At 45.3% G+C, this 20,245-nt stretch overlaps 1 long non-coding RNA gene across 1 annotated transcript; it reads right to left on the bottom strand.

Annotated features, from left to right (window-relative positions):
- Positions 1-390: 390 nt before the first annotated feature.
- On the bottom strand, positions 391-19,995 carry LOC116984227. The gene is made up of 3 exons (XR_004414933.1): positions 19,743-19,995; positions 5,164-5,168; positions 391-425 (listed from the first exon to the last, which is right to left on the bottom strand). It is a non-coding gene; the product is annotated as an uncharacterized LOC116984227 (long non-coding RNA).
- Positions 19,996-20,245: the final 250 nt, after the last annotated feature.

Raw genomic sequence — 20,245 nt, forward strand, 5'->3', positions numbered from 1 at the left:
CTCTCCACCCCCCTCTCCCTCTTGCCCCTCTTTGTGTTTCTGTCTCTCTCTCTGTCTCTGCCCCTTCTCTCTCTGCCCTAACTCTCTACCCCCGCCCTCCTCTCTAGATGTGACTGCAAGTCGGGGGCTATGCGTCAGTAGATAGGGTGGTTATGGGGTAAAAGTAGCAAATGGATAATATTAATATAATATCAAGGGGGGTAATTAGCGTGAGTGCTGGGGGGGTGGGGATAGTTAGTGTGTGTGACGCTGCATGCCGCCTCCCCCCCACAACCGCACATTGGGGGAACAGACCCAACGGGTCTGCACTTGGTCTAGTATATATATATATATATATATGTGTGTGTGTGTGTGATCGATATCTATGTAGGGTCTCAACCCGAAACATCACCCATTCCTTCTCTCCAGAGATGCTGCCTGTCCTGCTAAGTTACTCCAGCTTTTTGTGTCTATCTATATCTACATCTATATATAAATATATAAAGATATATATATATCCATATTACTAAAAGTCAGATCTTGACCACTTCTTGTTGTTCTATATAATGATTTTAGAAAAAACGCTGCCACTTACGGCTGTGATTTTTTACCATCTTAGTCAGTCCCCCTCCACTGTGCAGGAAAAGAGGATTTTTCCCATCGATGAAAAGTAAAAGAGTTATTAGTGTTTAAAAAATGTTGAGATTCTATCTTCTGAAGGCCACGCCCCTTCCGGAGGGACTATAAAACCCGGAAGTGTCGAGTGACTCAGTCAGTCTCTGCAAGATGGGGGAGCGAGAGGGTCATGTCTCTCAGTCTGAGCTGTGAATAACACTGAACACATGTCTACTAAACTGTGAGTGGTTTTACTGACCTTGAGTGCCCTTAATGTGGTTTGAAAATATTGTTTGGAAATGCTAAAGCTGTGTAGCCTTTGGTTTAGAAATGCTAAAGCTGTGTTGCCTTTGGCTTGGAAATGCTAAAGCTGTGTTGCCTTTGGTTTGGAAATGTTAAAGCTGTGTTGCCTAATTAAAGTTGCCTTGCCTAATTAAAGTTGCCTTGCCTAATTAAAGTTGCCTTGCCTAATTAAAGTTGCCTTGCCTATATGATTAAAAGTTTAATCTTGACCACTTCCTGTTTGCATTTTATATTGAATTTAGAAAAAACGCTAGAACGTACAGCTGTGATTTTTGGCCATCTTACTCAGAGTCCCCCTCCGCTCATCAGGTGCCGAGGATTTTTCCCATCGATGAAAAATAAAAGAGTTATTAGTGTTTTAAAAATGTTGGTTCTCTCTCCTGTCAATCATGCCATGAAGGCCATGCACCTTCTGGTGGGAGGGGGAAGGGACTATAAAACTCAGAAGTGTGGGTGTGGCTCAGTCTCTGCAAGATGGAGGAGGGAGAGGTCACGACTCGCTGTCTTTAGTGGCCTTGCATCATGCTTGAAATGGTATGAAACTGCACTTGAATTTGGTGTCCTTGCACCCTGCTTGAAGTGGTAAGAAACTGCACTTGAATTCACCAGCCATGAATGAGTGAGCTGCCAGCACAACAGGCTTGAGTGACTGAGCCGCCAGCCCAATAATCCATTCGGCCCACAATGTCCAACCTAGCCCTCTGAAAAACAATCCCTTCAGCCCACAACACCCATACTAGCGCTCCAGAATATTGTGTTGAGGGACTAGACCTCCCGTGTGATGGTGGGACCCAACGGGTCCCACTTAGTCTAGATTGATATATATGTGTATTTGTGATCGATATATATGTGTATTTGTGAGTATGTGTATATATACACAGGCTGAACTTTTTTTTCCTCTCATTTATTATATTGTCTACAGTGTACTATGTTTACATATTCTGTTGTGCTGCTGCAAGTAAGAACTTCCTTGTACTATCTGGGATATATGACAACAAAGCACTCTTGACTCTTGACTCCTTAAACATGAATGGGTTGCTATTGCATATGACACATGCAAACCAGACCAACACAAACCTGAAAGTATGTTTGTGTAGGCAGATGATCCATTTGGTTTAGATGGTTTTCAAAACAACCAAATACACTCAATAATTCAGGATTTACGAACCTCTCTTTCACCTTCAATATATTTCACATGCTTGATCTCTTTAAGTTTGAGGGTTTAATTAAACCCACACACAAAAGTGCTGGAAGAAATTTAATGGCTAAACAAACTATCAAATGTTTACTTCATGTTATTTAGAAGCAATTAAAAACTAAAACTAATAACGATGTAAAAATAAATTAAATTCATCAAATTGTTTTAAAAATAATCCCAAAGTAGTTCAGTTCACTTGATGATTATAAAATAATTTACGTTTCTTCCATGTTCTGCTCCAATGTAATGCTGGAGAATCACTATGGCTTGATGCTTCCTCACTGCAGCAAGTCTAATATCTGAGAGTGCTTTGAAAGACAACCAAGAATAGCTGTTCACAAGGAAACCTCAATATTGTTGACAGTTACAAAACGTAAAATAATCAGCTACACCCTGATATCAACATCTTCCCACAATCCAAACCAATATGTCAAGAGTTTCATATGAAAAATGTACTTCCAGCAGTTTACCAGAATGTAAAAGCAATCTGGTAATATATAACATATCTTATAATATGCATATTTAATCGCTGATACTGCATATACCGAGGTCCTCAATGCAACCAAATACAGTCCAAAGGAGTTCATAGTTGCTGAGGTTGGTGTTGTGCAGTGTTCAAGAGCCTTCGTAGTTAGAAAAAAGCAATTCTTGATCCAGGTGGTCACAGTTTTCAGGCTTCAGTACCTTCTTCCCGATGCAGGTTGGAATGAAAGCATGGCCAAGGTGGTGTGGGTCTTTATCAACATTGGCTGCTTTTTTGAGGCAATGCCTCTGAAAGATCCCTACAATGGTGGGAGGTCAGTACCTGTGATTGACTGCGCAACGTCTTCCACTCTTTGTAATCCCATTCTTTCCTGGATGTATGAGTTGCCCAGGTGATGATGCAGCCATTCAGTACGCTCTCCACCATATACCTGGAGAAGTTCAATAAAGCTTACATTGACATCCATGAAATCATAGGATCATAAGAGATAGGTGCAGAATTAGGCCATTCTGCCCATCAAGTCTACTCCGCCATTTGACCATGGCTGATCTATCTCTCCATCCTAGCCCCATTCTTCTGCTTTCCCCCCCATAACCTCTGACACCCGTACTAATCAAGAAAATATCCTCAATCCTCTAACAAATTAGAGGCATTGATAAGCTTTCTTAAGGGCCTGTCTCACGAGCATGCGACTGCATGCGGCAAGCGCAAACGAACCGGAAGCGGGGGTTGCGCGGAGGTCGAGTGATCCCCGTACTGGGCCTGTCCCACCAGCATGCAAATGCATGTGGCGAGCGCGACCAAACCGGAAGCGGGGGCTGCGCGGTGTTCGAGTGATCCCGTACGAGTTGACGTGATGTTCGAGCGAAGTCCGCGGGAAGTTTGCGCTAGGCGTACGCCATCATGACGCTGCGTACGGCGTCGAGACGATACGTACGCCCGTCGAGGCAGTGCGTACGGCCTCAATGCGGCTGCGGGCTGGCAGGCCGTAGCCGCGCGGAATCTTTGAACAGTGTCAGTTTTTCGGAGCCCCGCGCGATGTCGGGACCAGCTCCGCACAACTCCATACAGCTCTGGCGATCAAAGTGGGACCGGCCCCGCGAGGCCGTATGGCTCAAGCGACCACGTTAGGTCGCTCTTGCCACATTCAGTCACATGCTCGTGGGACAGGCCCTTCAGTGATTGCATCGATATGCTGGTCCCAGGACAGATCTTCAGAGATATGCATGCCCAGGAACTCGAAGGTGTTAACTCTACATCATCATGTCGATGAAATCAGGTTCATTTTGTAGATCCTTAGTTGTCCCTTCCTGAATCCTACTATCAGCCCATCGGTCTTGCTGATATTGAGAACAAGATAGTTGTTCTGGCAACATTCATTCAGATTTTCAATCTCCGTGTTATACTTAGACTCATTATTACCCATTATTCGTCCAACAATAGTGTTATTATTTAATTTAAACCTGGCCTTGGAGCTGTATATGGCTACACAGTCATGGGTATAGAGAGAATAGAGCGAGAGACTGAGCACTTAGTCTTAATGTGCTGTTGGTTATTGAGGAGGAAGACCAAGTCATCTGGAATTTTTAAAGCGGAGATTGATCGGTTCTTGATGAGTGAGGGTGTCAGGATTTCAGGGAAAAGGCAGGAAAAATTGGATTGAGAGGGTAAACTAGATCAGCCATGATCAAATGGTGGAGCAAACTTGATGTGCTAATTCTGCTCCTAAGTCTTATAAATTATGAATCTTCTGAATTACCCCTTCTGAGAGACTGGTTGGGAGATTTGTTTTTAACATACAGCGATGAATGGCTGAACATGTGGCTGAGGATCAAAGGGAGAAGCTTATTAAATGTTTCCAAAGATAGACACAAAATGCTGGAGAAAATCATCGGAGCAGGCAGCATCACTGGCGACAAGGAATGGGTGACGTTTAAGGTCGAGACCCTTCTTCAGACAGATAACAGTCTGAAGAATAGTCTCAACCCAAAATGTCACCTATTCCTTCTCGCCAGAGATGCTGTCTGTCCCGCTGAGTTACTCCAGCATTTTGTGTCTATCTTCGATTTAACCCAGCACCTGCAGTTCTTTCCTACACTAGATGTTTCCAAATGTACTTTTTGTCAGTGGCATTGGAAGGTGATCTGAGGGGGGACCTTTTCCAGCTGGGGATTGGTGAGTACCTGGAATACTCGCAGTCGCTGCCTCAAAAAGGCTGGCAGTATCATCAAAGACCCACACCATCCTGGCCACACACTCATCTCCCTGCTACCTTCAGGTAGAAGGTACAGGATCCTGAAGACTGCAACAGCCAGGTTCAGGAATAGCTACTTCCCCACAGCCATCAGGCTATTAAACCTGGCTTGGACAAAACTCTGATTATTAATAACCAATTATCTGTTATTTGCACTTTATCAGTTTATTTATTCATGTGTGTATATATTTATATTACGGTATATGGACACACTGATCTGTTTTGTAGTAAATGCCTACTATGTTCTGTGTGCTGAAGCAAAGCAAGAATTTCATTGTCCTATCTGGGACACATGACATTAAACTCACTTGAACACATGAACACTTGAACTTGTACTCCGCTTAAGAGAGTGATGGAAGCTGATTGGCAAACAGCATTTAACAAGTGTTTAGAGAAGCACTTGAATCATCCAGGCATCGAAGGCTGCAAGACAAGTGGCAGAAGGTAGGATTAATTGTGGATGGGTCGACATGAACATGGTGAACTGAATGCCCTATTTAGAACTAATGGCCTATTTTACAAAATTAAATGTCTTGCCTAAAGAGCTTCATCAGCAATAATTAAGGATCTGTGCAGAAACTTACACCGGAATGTTCTTGATCAGCAGCTGATAAGTAATCAGTGAGTAAGTATGCACCTCATGTACTTCATGAGATTTAATGGATAATCTATTGGTGAGCTCTCCATATAAGCAACCATTTGGAGAAGAAATTGAAAATGGATGTCCATTCCAATCTTGACATTTAATTGCATATCCTCTTGATGTATTTGCTCCACTATAACCATGCACAGCGAACCATGTTCACTTCACTGTTATAGTTGATACAAACTGCAAGTAATTGACTACCGTACAACTATTTGGAAGGCACAAATATCGCAAAATAATTTTAAAACAACAGTGCCAGCAGGCTATACGGTGGCGCAGTGGTAGAGTTGCTGCCTTACTGCCTTGCAGCACCAGAGACCCGGGTTCGATCCCGACTATGGATGCTGTCTGTACGGAATTTATACGTTCTTCCCGTGACCACGTGGGTTTTCTCCGATATCTTCAGTTTCCTCCCACACTCCAAAAACGTACAGGTTCGTAGGTTAATTTGCTTAGGTTTGTATACTTGGTATAAGTGTAAATTGTCCGCAGTGTGTGTAGGATTGTGTTAATGCGCAGGGATTGCTGGTCCATGCGGACTAGGTGGGCCGAAGGGCCTGTTTCCGGTCTGTATCTCTAAACTAAACTAAACTAAAGTACCAACCAATCAGCTATTAAAGTAAATAGGTAATACATAGTCATATGTATTGTTGGTCTGCAAGGATGAGTGTTTCCGTTCTGTCCTGCACGTTCCACTGAGTTCCTCCAGCACTTTCTGATTTTTTTCAATATTGCAACATCTGCTGTACCTTGTGTCTCCTTCTGTTGCAGGGCAGCACAGTGATGCAGCAGGTAGAGCTGCTGCCTCCCAATGCCACAGACCTGGGTTAGATCCTGACTATGGATGCGGTCAGTTCGAAAAGTGCACGTTATCCATGGGTTTTCTCAGGATGCTCCAGCTTCCTCCCACATTCCAAAGACATGCAGGTTTGTAGGTAAATTGGCTTTGGTTGATTGATCCTAGTGTGTAGGGTAAAACTAGTGTGCAAGTGATCGCTGGTCGGCATGCACTCGGTGGGCTGAAGGTCATGTTTCCACATTGTTTCTCTAAACTAAACTAAACTAAATTAAACATTCTCTCTAATGCCTATAATAACTGAATCTCAAAATAAAAGTTATCTTTTCTAGGATGGCACAGTGGCGCAGCGGTAGAGTTACTGCCCTACATCGCCAGCGGTCGGAATCGCTGGTCGGTGCGTACTCAGTTGGCCTGTTTCCACGCTGTGTCTCTAAACTAAACTAAAAAACTAAATGTGCTCCCAACCAGCCCTTCCATTAGTTGTTATAAAAAATTATCTCCATTTTGATGATAAACAGAAACACAATATGTTCTGTTAAATATAAATGTTAAATTGATAAATTAGCGTTGATCAAAAATACTCAGGTCTCGGCACCATCTGAAAACACAACGTAGACCTATTTCATTTGAAGAAGTTTACATTTACTAACCAGCAAAATGGTTCACTGTTTTCCTGGCATGTAAAGGATAATGATAGTTCACAATAGCATTCATTTCAATGCTTTGACTAAGATTCTCCATAGTTTGTGCAGGTTTTAGTGCGTGGTTATGAGAATAATTATATTTAATAAATTCTTTGATTTTCATGCAACACTGATTACTGCATCAGCATAAAATGAATGCTGCAGGCCACAGGATCTCACAGGATTGCAGTTTAAATGGCACTGGAAGAAATAATGGTGTACATTAGAGGGCACTGTTGATATCTACACATCAATTCAAATTTCTTGCAGGCGATAATGTCACAGAATCATTTCTAGTAGTATCTTGCTCTGAAAATGGAAGGAGTGCAGGGCCCAATAAACCTGTCACTTATCAACCCCTCTGCAAAATAAACATCACATTCTGTCCTTTAGTCAAATGATTTTATTTTTTTCCCCACAGTTGAGGACTAGTTTATTGGAGGTCTGGTTTCACCCATGCCCCATGAAATGAAGAGGATGGACACTGGGAGAAAGGCACCTTCTGTCTCCTAATCCCCTTTTGAATGAAAACTTTTGTTTTGCTCTTTAGGGGCAGATGTGAGCCATCTTATTGTGTGCAAGACGAAATGTGTAGGAAGGATCTGCAGATGCTGGTTTACACCGAAGATAGACACAAAATGCTGGAGTAACTCAGCGGGACCGGCAGCATCTCTGGAGAGAAGGTATGGGTGACGTTTTGTGTCGAGACCCTTCTTCAGACTGAGAGTCAGTGTAGAGGGAGATATAGAGATAAGAAAGTTTAAGGTGGGGGAAAACGACACATCAAAGGGGATGGAGATCAAAGAAACTGTAGACTAGATAATTGTTAGCTGGGAGAAGGTGACAATGAAGCATACAGATATAAGATTTAATAATGGGACAGTCAGACTGGTCAGAGAATGAGGAAGGGGGAGGGATAGAGTGAGAGGGTGCAAGGGTTACGTGCAGTTAGAGAGGTAATATTCATAGAAATATGAGCAAAATATGTGTGTAAATCAGGCACATTGATAGAAGCTTCTGTAATTAACTAGTAAATACTACTGTCATTGGTCTCACCGAAACACTGCAGCAGTGTATTAATGGGTAATCACTTGTAGATAAGTGAATGACAGAAACATATTGGATGGATTGTCAGGCAAAGTTCCAGCTTACAATTCCCCTCTTCCTTGGTTTATTTTGTTGGGTTGCTGACTCACACTACAGTAAGTTCTGTTTTATTGCCAGTTTATTTTGGATGAAGAACCAGCAATAACAGTAGCCTCAGATGCTAACTGGTGTGCTCAGAAGTAAACACAAGAAACTGCAATCTTGAGCAAATCCCAAAGTGCTAGAGGAGCTCAGCGGCTCGGTGGAAGGAGCTTCCCAATTAAGATCGGTGGCGCTGTGGTAGAATTGCTGCTTTTCAGTGCCAGAGAGCCGGGTTTGATCCTGGCTACAGGTGCTTGTCTGTACGGAGTATGTATGTTGTCCCTGTGACCTGCGTTATTTTTCCTCCCACACTCCAATGACGCACAGGTTTGTAGGTTAATTGGCTTGGTATTAATGTAAAAATTGCCCCTAGTCTAGGGTAGTGCTAATGTGTGCGTCAATCGCTGGTCGGTGCGGACTGGTTGGGCCTGGTGTGGTATAAAGGGATATATGGATCCTAGCAAATGAAATACAAAAAAGAATGTTAACTTTCATTGCTGGGAGATTTGGATATAAAAGTAGTATGGTTTTGAAGCAACTTTACGAGACGCTGAGGAGACCTCATTTGGAATAGTGTGTATGTTTTTTATCTGCAGATTTAAGGAACGATACGCCCGTGTTGGAGAGCGTGCAGAAAAGACTCACTTGCTTTATTCCTGCGATGAAGGAAGTGACATACAAGGAAATGTTGAGCAGTTTGTTCCTGTATTCACTGAAATATGTAAAAGTGAGATGAGATCTTACTGAAGTATGAGACTATGTGGGGTGCTGACAAGGTGGATGCTGAGCAGATGTTCTCCAGAAATCGAGTATACTTTCAGAATAAGGAATCGCCCATTTCAGATGGAAACATGAAGGAATTTCTTCTCCCAGAGAGTCGGGAATCTTTGGCATTTCTACCCTGGAGAACTATGGAGCTATGTTCAAGGCAGAGATTGATAAACACTTAATTTACAAAGATATAAAAGGATATAAGGGGAGAATGTGAGGTGGAGATTGGATCAGCCACAATCTTACTGTGGTGGAGCAGGCTTACGAACATGCAGTTAGTCCTGTTCCTGCTTCCTAGATAGAAGAGAGTTGGGTTTTCACTGGTGATTTACACACCTGGGGACAGAGACTGTTGTGAAAGTCTGTATCAGAGGGGATGAATCTGCTGTGGTATAGTCAGGTATAGGAAAGATTAGTGGATCAACTATGATCTCCACAAACGTGTTCAGAAAGCATTTCTCCTTGATGCATCTCAGTGAGGAGAAACAAGCGAGAAACAAATCTTCGGCAGTCTAAGATCCTATCTGAAATATAATACATGCTAATGCTACCACTGAATTTCAGAGCAAACCCTGTTGCCAGGTGCAGTTAAAGCCAGATAATGGGATATAATGCAGCCAGATAATAGTCAAAATATAATTTTACCAGTCTGCTCTGCTTCTTCCACCACTTGGCTAAGCCAAACGCTGGGTGTTAATAAGGTGTTGTTCCTTCCCATGTTACTGATTCGTACTGCACACAAAGATAATGTGCTTAGAGCAGTTCACAGCTTCACTGAGCAGACCACTAAAATGCTCAATAACATTTTGCGCTTCACCCTGTGGAAACTCTCGGCTACCCTCTCACCCTACCCTTGCTGCAGATCACACTTATTCTATTATTCACCAATTTACATCAGTGATGGCATTTCTCCATTGTGGGGGGCACAGTGGCACATCTGGTAGAGCTGCTGCCTCACAGTGCCATGAGACTCGGGATTGATCCCGACCACGGGTTCTGTCTGTGTGGGGATTGCGCATTCATCCTGTTACCTCACGGGTTTCCTCTGGGTGCGCATCTTCCCCCCCACATCCCCAAGATGTGTGAGTTTGTAGATTAATTGGCCTCTGTAAATTGCCCAAAGTGTGTAGGGAGTGGATGAGAAAGTGGGATAACTTATAACTGTGGTGAATGGGTGATCGATGGCCGCAGTGGACTCAGTGCACGTTAGAGCCTGTTTCCATGCTCTATCTCTAAACGAAACTATCTTTCTATTGGACCACATATTTACCAAGTAGGTCTGAAAAACAGAGTTAACGTTTCAGGTTGAGGACTCTTTTTCAGAAATGTTAATAGTAAGATTAAACGAGAACTTACCAGTTTGAAGTTTGATCGTTATTTTATGAGGAGTAACGTTGAGGGATTACGTGAAGAACCCTGCCAGGATGCATGCGTGTCATTCTTCAAAGCAGCGGTGTGAAATCACAGATAATTGTAATGACTAAACATAGTAAGATTAGAGAAGATATACCAGTTGAGTATATGATCAAGGGTGGGAGCGGAGGGCACATAATCCCTCAACATTACTCCTCATAAAATAACGATCAAGCTTCAAACTGGTAAGTTCTCGTTTAATCTTACTATTTTACTTCGGAGTCACGTGAGTGACTACGTGAAGATTTTAAAGCTCTGTGATTTCATGCCGTGGAAACGAGTCCATGCATCACATCTGCCTTGATTATGGGGAGAATAGTGTTAACATCATTAGACATCAATACGATATTGAAAACCCAACGATAAATATATTAACACCAAATTATAGCCCCTATTTATGGGGTAAAATTATATTACAGAACTTAAAATTGTTTCTGCAAATGTTCCACGTTCAATGACTGGTTTGTTATAAAATCGTTGGAAAGTTTTCTCCGTTGACCATCCTGCTGTCTTGAGGATTTGGTCCATAGGAACATCCAACTTCATAGCTGCCGATGTAGCTATGTAGGATTTTAAAAATGTCACTTTTAATCAGCTACAAACAGCCACTCAAAAAAGTGACGGTCCAGACCATCTCTAGATGGCTAAAACAGGTCCTAATAAAGGCTGGAGTTGACACTAGCATTTTAAAATCTCAATCCACCAGGGCTGCAGCTACATCAGCAGCTATGAAGTTGGATGTTCCTATGGACCAAATCCTCAAGACAGCAGGATGATCAACGGAGAAAACTTTCCAACTCCATATATAATAGTAAGTGTGTTACAATACAGAGACGATCATCTGTTGGGTAGGCTCTGAATTCTGTTTTTAGGCCTGCTGACCCCTGTCTGTTCTGTTTGACTAATTCATTGATGTGAAAAGTTAAATTTCCAGATGAAATAGTCATGTTGTCCAGCCTTAGTTTCTGTAGCGACTGGACCCTTTGTGCCGTGACCAAGGCCATCAGCATGACTGTTTTCATAGTCAGTTTCTGTAGGGACAGAGCTGTAGCTGGAGACCAGTTTCTTAACATGGTCAGTACAATGCTCACATCCCATATTTGGGAGTAGCTGGTTCTTGGGGGATTAACATTAAAAATGCCCCTCATGAGTTTGGTTACCAGGGTGTGTCCCAACAGAATGCCGCTCTGTTCCTTGCCACAGGTATGTTGAGAGAGCACTTCTGCCGCAGTTGATGGCACTATGACTGAGCCTCTCATCTTAATGGAGGCTTGCCAGGTATTCCAGAACAGACGGGATGTTCATAGATCTGTGGGTGATGCTATTGTTGTGACAGTACTTTCCCCATTTCTTGATGACACCAAGTACTGTTTTTTGGTGGACTGTCTGTGGGCCGCTGAAATAATATCCTCTGTTCGGTCCGTCAGTCCCAGGTGTAGTAGAGGTGCTTTCAAACTCTACAAATTAATAGGTTTATATAATTATGACATGGGTAACTTCCCCTTGTTGCGGGATGAACCAGTAAATTAAGTCTATGATGGATGGTGATGCATGGTTCTAATACCATGTCGAGTATCACCGGGACCCATGGTTGAGTAGGCCAATCGGGTACTATCAAAATACCAGACGCGGAGTCTTGCTGTATTTCCTTTAATACCCGACTGATGAGGCAGAAAGGAGGGAATGCATAAATAAACAATATCCCCCAATGCAGCGAAAATGCATCTGTTGCCGCTGCCCCAGGTTCTGGTTCCCATGAACATAATTCGGTAACTGGTGTGAGCCTGGATGCGAATAGGTCGATATCTGGTGTTCCATACCATGCTGTAATTTCAGCAAATACATTTTTATCCAACATCCATTCAGTGTTTTCATTGAATTTGCGTGACCTGTTGTCTGCCACTAAATTTAGTTTACCTGGTAAGTAGGTAGCTGATATCCAAATATCTCTCTGGATACACTATTGCCAAATTGTATTGGCCAGATTGTCACATGATGTCGATTTGTTTCCACCCATATGGTTGATATATGCTACCACGGTGGTGTTGTCAATTTGTAGTCTAACATGCTGGTGATATAACCTAGAACAATATGACTTAAGGCCATGGAATGCACTTAACATTCCCAGGTAGTTTATGCCCAGTGTTTGTAATAATGATGCCTCCTGTGCATTCTATCTCCCCCACAGCTGGAGATGGAATTGGTAGCCCCCCAACCAAGTGCACTGGCATCAGTTTGTAGTACCATAGACGGGTTGCTGATAATGTTTGGATTGGACAATGCCTAATGTTATCTTTCCACCATTTTAGTTCCATTATGGCCTCTGTTGGTAGCTTCATTGGTCTGTCAAAAGGACCACCATAATTTTGGAGTGCCCGTATTTTAGCCCTCTGTAATTTTTGATAATGGAAAGGTCCGATTTGTGTGGCTGGAAACGCAGCCACTATTATGCCAATTATTATTGCTACCAGTCTGATGGATGGTTTTGTGATGTCAATGATTTTGCTGCAAGCCTCCATAAAGGCTGTAATCTTTTCTTTCGGCAAAGTCACTGACATGTGAACTGAGTTAAGGGTGTACCCCAGATGATCCATTGTGTTAAATAACATCTGTGGTCACCTCTAATGGGTACTGTATAGTAAGCATCTTTTAAAACAATGCTTGCCATGTAGTAACTTTAGGAAATCAATTGCATAGCAGTAACAAAGGTTTCCATCTAGTAATGAATATATAGTACGAAAGTATTCAAATTAGTCAAATCTATGATGATGCGGCAACCACCATCTTGTTTATGATAAAGATTTTGGACACAAATTCCTGTGATTCGTTTTGGGTTTCCTCCATTACTCCTTTTTATAAGGCCACTGTAGTTCAGCATGCGCTTTTGATTTTTCTTTGCCTGTAAGCACGAACATTCGGTTCGGTACATGCTGAACTGGAGGATTATGTTTTTGTATAAATTCTATGTTATAACCCTATACTTCTGAAAATATAAGTGTCGGTATTCCATGCATCCAGATAGAATTGTAATCTCCCACCAACCTCGTAAGGAACCAGACCCACCTACCTCCATGGTTACTATTGGTAGGTTTGTTACTTTTTCGGCATCCTCCGTGGACGTTGAGGCGCCGGTGTCTGGATCTGTAGTTGGGTCGGTGTTGAGGGTTAGCGCATTTCCCAGGAAGGCCGGTCTGGGCCATGGCCTAAAAAAGACCGATGTTGAGTGTTCCTGGCCTTCGGGCTTTCACCAGTTTGTCTTGGCCGACTGGTGGTGCGTAGGGGTGCTGTTTCTGGCCGAAGTAGTTTTTAGACGTTGCTTTAATGAGCCCCAGGGTTTTACCCTCTTCGTAAAGTTCTTTTACCTGTTTTGATAAGTTGCATCCAAATAGTAATATTGGTGGCTTGGAGGTTCCAGGTTTGCATAGGCCTGCAAATTAGGGTCTAAAGCCGGTTGGATGGCACTTTTTCCTAATACTGTTTACTCGTATTGGTAGTTGCAAAATAAAGCCAGTGCATCCTGGTGATCTTGTGTCATGTCTTTTTTGTTTATTGTGCGGGCGAAAACCGTAATTCCCGCTGTTAGGACTTTCAGAACTTTCTGTAGTTTCAAGTCCCTGGCTCTGATTGAGGCTCCGACATGTTGTCAAATACACTGGTTGACACTGGGAACATTCAGTGTTTTGCAGTTCCCTGGTGGTAAGTGTCTTGCTGTGGTGTCCAATAATGCCTGTCCTTATAGCTGGTTGAATGACAAGTAGTCGATACTTGCAGCTATTTTTTAGGTTCCAGATTTTGTCCAGTTTGGTCGGGTTGAATAAACTGGGACACCATATCCAATAGGTTTTCTTGCACCCCACGTGCACTAGGGGTATGTTCTGCACCCCTCTTCAGGGTCAGCCCAGAATTGACCCCCTGTACTCCCCTCTGATGAGGGAGAAACACTGTGCAGCCCTACAAGAGGTACTGCTGTAGGACTTACTAGCTGCCCACTGTGACTAGTCTCCATCTCCCGGAGCCTGTCACATTGGAGTACTTGCTCCAACAGCCGCTCCAACTGGCTCCAATGCTCTCGGGCACTGGCCACTCGCGACTGCTCCAGTTCCTGCAGCCGCTCCAACCGGCTCCAATGCTCATGGGCACGGGCCGTCGCGGCTGCTCCTGAAGCCGCTCCTGCTCCGGTTCCTGCAGCCGCTCCAACCGGCTCCAATGCTCACGGGCACTGGCCGTCGCGGCTGCTCTTGTTCCCCGCTCCCAGCCGCTCCAACCGGCTCCAATGTGCACGGGCACTGGCCGCTCGCAGGTGCTCCTGAAGCCGCTCCAACCGGCCCCAATGCTCACGGGCACTGGTCGCTCGCGGCTATTCAGAGTCGGACTCATCGGAGTCAATTACTCTGTTAGTTTTTTGCTTCGCTCTACCGTCCGGCCGTGGCCGGTGCGGGAGCGAAGTCCGGCACAGCTGTTCCCATTTCGGGAGATTGGCGTGCCGTTGGCTGCTGCTGCTGGCTGCCCGCAACTCCGCGGTTCTCCCCCGCCAGCTTTTTCGCAGCCTTCGTGGATCTGTCCATGTCTCCACCTGTAAGGTAAGTGGAAGGAACGCAGAGTCTCCTTACCTGCTGTTCCCGGCTTTCAAATTCTGCCGCTAAGGGGTACGTCGTTCCCCATGCTGTGACTCGTTGCAATGCGTGTAGCGATATGACACGCATGCGTCCTGGCGGGGTTCTTCACGTAGTCACTCACGTGACTCCGAAGTAAAATTCTAATTCTCTTCCCCCAGATGTAGCCTGACTAGCCGAATATTGCTAGCAATTTTTGTTTTTTGTTTGAGATGTTCAGCATCCGTAGTGTTTTAGATTTTCAATTCCAAGGTCCAACCATGGAAAAGTGAGAAGCACAAGGGTAGCGATATTATGGAAGCCAAGTGTGAGGTCTGGAGCAGTTTGCAAATCACAAGGGCTTGTGGAGGAAGGCATGAGCAAACACCCTTGTGCATGGTCTGAGATTCTCAGTGGTGGACAGGTTCTCATATCTTGGCAGCCATCTCTCAAAATCAGTCTTGTGTCTTTAGGAACTTCAGTTTGAGTAGCAATGGGAGAGCAACCACATAGTGGATAGCACAGTGTGGCCACTGGACATCAATGTTGGTGTGATTTATTGGGTGCTAATGAAACAGGCTACTTTCAGCTAAATGTTGAAACTTGTCTTGAGAGTTTTTGGTGCTGAACACATGCAAGCAAATGGAGAGCGTTCTATCAGGTTCCCCGTCAGATCCCATTCCCAGAGTCCGAAGAAGCGTCTCGACCCGAAACATCACCCATTCCTTCTCTCCAGAGATGCTGCCTGTCCTGCTGAGTTACTCCAGCATGTTGTGTCTATCTTAGGTTCCTGTCATGTGTGTGTTGTCCATGGTGGAATGGCTTTGGGGTTCTGGAGATGAATTCCTCTTGAGAGGATATTCACCGGCGGATCTGATCTTGTAGTCATGCAAAGCAGTCATGTGACTGCAAGTCCAGGTGTGAAGGAGTGGGGGGAAGTTAAACTACTGAAGAATGAGGGATGAAAGCATTAAAACATCTGGAAACACTATACAATGGAGCAGAAGGTTTGTAATTGCAGACCAGCTGAAATGCCAGGACTTGCAGTTGTGATCTGGTAATTTTTGATTGCTACTTGAGTGCATTTGGTGACACTTATTGCCTATGGTAAACAAGCCACAGCTACAGGCACTCGCACTTATTCATTCTGATTGACATTGTCACCGGAAAGGTTGTTATAACTGTGGCCTTAGCAAACAAAGCATCAATCATTTGTAGATGGCTGACTGCCAGACCATGCAGATGTCTCCAGCAAAACCAGAGATTGATCTAGAGCCAAAGAAGTTGAGGTTAATGATGACTTTGACAGCCACTGTTATAAAAAAATGGCCACCAGGTTTGTCACGGAGTTAGCCCTGTTCCAGCGTACTGCAAGTATCTGTCACCGCCTGATGTGATATTCTGAACCTGCTCGATTCCTGGTGTTCTGGCATATCAGGGAATCTCAGCCACTTCCTGTAGATCCTATGCAGTGGACTGCACCTACAGCTTTTAATCTCTTCTTTCCCGTGCATCCTTGATAGATTTCTGAGAAATTTGGTGTGAGCGTATTATAAGCCTCCTTGGGGTCCTACATGGTTCAACATCCATTGGATGTGGAAGTGGCGAGATGAAATGAGCAATTAACAAGTTGGCACTTCTGAAGCCTGGGAAGTTAACAGCAGTGTTCACAAACTCATTTCAAACTCTAACAACTTTTTTTCCCTAAATATTCTGCAAAATCTCCCAACCCAAAATTTGTAAAGAAATACTTTCACAGTCACGCAAGAACGCAGCTGTGTGCCTGTAGTATTTATTGCCAGATTTGCCTGTCAACACATTAGCCCCAATACGGTGTCATAGTTCTCTCACCTTGGTTTCACTGGCAAGTTTCAGGAAGTTTGGGAATCCCATCACACCATACTTAAGTCCCAAACATCTGGTGATACTGTTCTTATTGAACGCTTACCATTTTAAAATTGCCAACGAGCCTCTCTTGAGTTATTTCTCATAAGCAGTCAAACATATTGACGCTAAATGCAGAAGTCCTACGTAGATATCAAGTTTCCAATGCAGTTTCACCTCTGCAAATTTATCCTACCTCCGATCTGCTCTCAATCTTACCCAATCATGGAATTTCGTATTTACCTCAGTTGTTTCTGAGCATACATGTGATGAAATCAATACAGTGTTCTGCAAATCTGTCAGCTGATAGCCAGTATTAGGAGACTACAGCCCAATTATTATAGTATGTGCACATGGGAAGAATATGGATTGGCGTCAGGCTGGAGTTACATTACAGCTCAAACGTAAGCAGCACAATGTCTGGTTTTCAAGCATTTGGGAATTGGATTAGAATCACATTGCAAGTCCCCCTCATACATGTGCATCAATTCACATCTGAGACAAATGAGCACACATGGGAAAGGCATAATAATGGTCATACATCAGGATCCAGAAATCTGGGCATTGATCTGGTCCAGATCCAGCTATCAAAATAAAATAAATTTAAAATTGAAGAATTAAGTTAGTGTGAAATTAAAATGTTAGCAATGGTGGCAATGAAACCACTGTTTCATGGTTTCAAATGCCAGTTGCTTCCCTAACCTTCTTCAAGTAGTGGCACAGAGACACAGCATGTAGAGTTGCTGCCTCATAGTGTCAGAGACCCAGGTTTGATCCTAAGCTCAGATGCTGTCTGTTTGGAGTTTGTACATTCTTCCCGTGACTGCATGGGTTTCCTCCAGAATCTCCTCTCTGGTTTCCTCCCACATCTCAAAGATGTGCATATTTGTAGGCAAATCGACTTCTGTACATTGCCCCTAGTGTGTAGGGAGTGGATGCAAAATTGGGATAGCATGGAGCTAGTGTGAATAGGTGATCAATGGTCAGCATAAAAAAACTACATCCACTCTTCCAGTCTTTGTTGCATGAATTCACAGCACCTCGTTCTGACTCTTAGGGCAGGGACTTGGACCAAACTATTTTTCTAATGTGCCTCACCTGCCATATTCGCAACCCATCTTTTTTTAAACCAACAGTTTCAGATTTTAGCACAAAGAAGAACAGTTTTGTGGAACGCATCAAGCTAAGACATGAAGTATTCTGTTAGGTCAACCGTATATCCAGTATATGCCACGAGGAGCAGCTCCAGTACTTACCAGGACGCCGCCTTCGCCGACCTCCACGTCGATGCTGCCGCCAACCTTCACCTGCCTACCGATGACGTCGAGCCTCGCTGCCTCACTGTTAACTCTGTATAATCTCCCGCTCCCCGATTCCTCCGACTATCGCTACCATAACGTGACCGCCGAACCTCGTCACCCCCCAGGACTGCCTAACCTCATCGCCACATCGGGCCCATCCAACATTCCTGCTGCACTGGGCCCATCCAAAACTCCCGCTGCACTGGGCCCGCCGAATATCGCAACTGCACCGCAGCACATCAAACATTGCCGTCGCACCGGGCCCATCCAACATTCCCACCGCACCCGGCCCATCTAACATCGCCGTCACACCGGACCTACCGAACATCGCCGCCGGACCGGGGCTCATCGAAGATGGCCGCCGCACAGCGCCCTACTCACCTCGTCGCCTCACTGGGCTGGCCGAACCGCGCCGCCCCACCAACCATCCACCCACCGGGACCTCCCATGCATCGCCCACCGACCCGCACTCCACTACCTGCAGACTCCTACCATCTGTTCCGCCGACACTCGCCACTCCACCGCCCTCCAGCAGCCCGCAGCTGTCGCCTTGCCTGCAGCATGGACTCAACACCGGGCCTGGATTTTCCACGCTGCAGATTCCCACTCCCCCGGGTTTGACTGCACTGGGTCCTAGTGCTAGTCCCCCTAACCCTGGTTACCTCAGTGGCTGTTCCACTGGGTCTTCCCCATCTCCCTCAAACTATGTGATCCCTGCTCTTCCCCACCCACACTACAGTCTTCATGCCCCCCTCCTCCCTGACCACCCACCACCCCCCCACCAGACATCCCCTCAGCCTCAGTCCACTCACCTGCCTTCCTCCAGCCCCAACCCCCATCCCTGCCATGTGTTCACCATCCCCCCTGACGTCCCGCTCTCCGACACCGAACGGTTGGTCCTCAGCAGAGATCTTACCTTTGTCCCCCACCTCAATGAGTTCCGCGCCCACCACGACTTGGAGCCCTTCTACCGTCGCCTCCGCCTCACAGCGTTCTTCCATGGGAAAGAGTCCTCACCCACTATTGATGATCCCTTTCCCTGTCTTCAACGAACCCCCTCCTCGTGGACCCCCCCCCTCATGGCCTTCCGGCTTTAGACCAGTTTATCCAAAACTGCCGGCTGGACATCAACCGCCTCAACTTCTCCACTCCCCTGTCTCACTCCAATCTCTCCGCCCCCCCCCGAACGTACAGCCATCGACTCACTCCGCAACAACCCAGACTGGGTTATCAAACCCACCGACAAGGGAGGTGCCATTGTAGTCTGGTGCGTCGATCTCTACAAAGCTGAGGCCACACCCCAACTCTCGGACACCTCCTCCAACTTACTCCTGGACCATGACCCCACAGAGCACCAGGCCATATCTCTAACACCATCACTGACTTCATCCAATCCGGTTCCCTGCCCCCCCCCCCCCCCTGAGCCTCCAACCTCATCATTCCGTAGTCTCGCATGGCCCGATTTTATCTTCTCCCCAAAATCCACAAACCTGACTGTCCTGGTAGACCCATTGTCTCTGCCTGTTCGTGCCCCACCGAACTTATCTTGACTCCATCCTATCCCCATCCTATCCCCCCTGGTTAAATCCCTCCATAACTATGTTCAAGACACGTCAGACACTCTCCGTCAACTCCGGGCATTCCATTCGCTAGGCCCCCGTCCCCTCATCTTCACCATGGACGTCCAGTCATTCTACACCTCCATCCTCCACCAGGATGGTCTCAAAGCCCTCCGGTTCTTCCTCGACCGGAGAATCAACCTATACCCATCCACTGATACTTTCCTCCGCCTAGGGGAGTTGGTCCTTACCCTCAATAACTTCTCGTTTGACTCCTCCCATTTCCTCCAAACACAAGGCGTAGCTATGGTCAGGCTCATGGGCCCCAGCTATGCTGCCTCTTTGTCGGGTACGTCGAACAATCCTTGTTCGAGGCATACCAGGGCCCCATCCCCAACCTCTACCTCCGCTACATCGACGATTGATTTGGTGCTACCTCCTGCACTCACACACAACTGACTGACTTTATCCGCTTCACCACTAACTTCCATCCGGCACTCAAATACACCATAGGCCATTTCGGACACTTCCCTACCATTTCTTGACCTCACTATCTCCATCGCTAGTGATAGACTT

Source organism: Amblyraja radiata, chromosome 19 (assembly GCF_010909765.2).
Source record: "Amblyraja radiata isolate CabotCenter1 chromosome 19, sAmbRad1.1.pri, whole genome shotgun sequence".
Lineage (NCBI taxonomy): Eukaryota > Metazoa > Chordata > Chondrichthyes > Rajiformes > Rajidae > Amblyraja > Amblyraja radiata.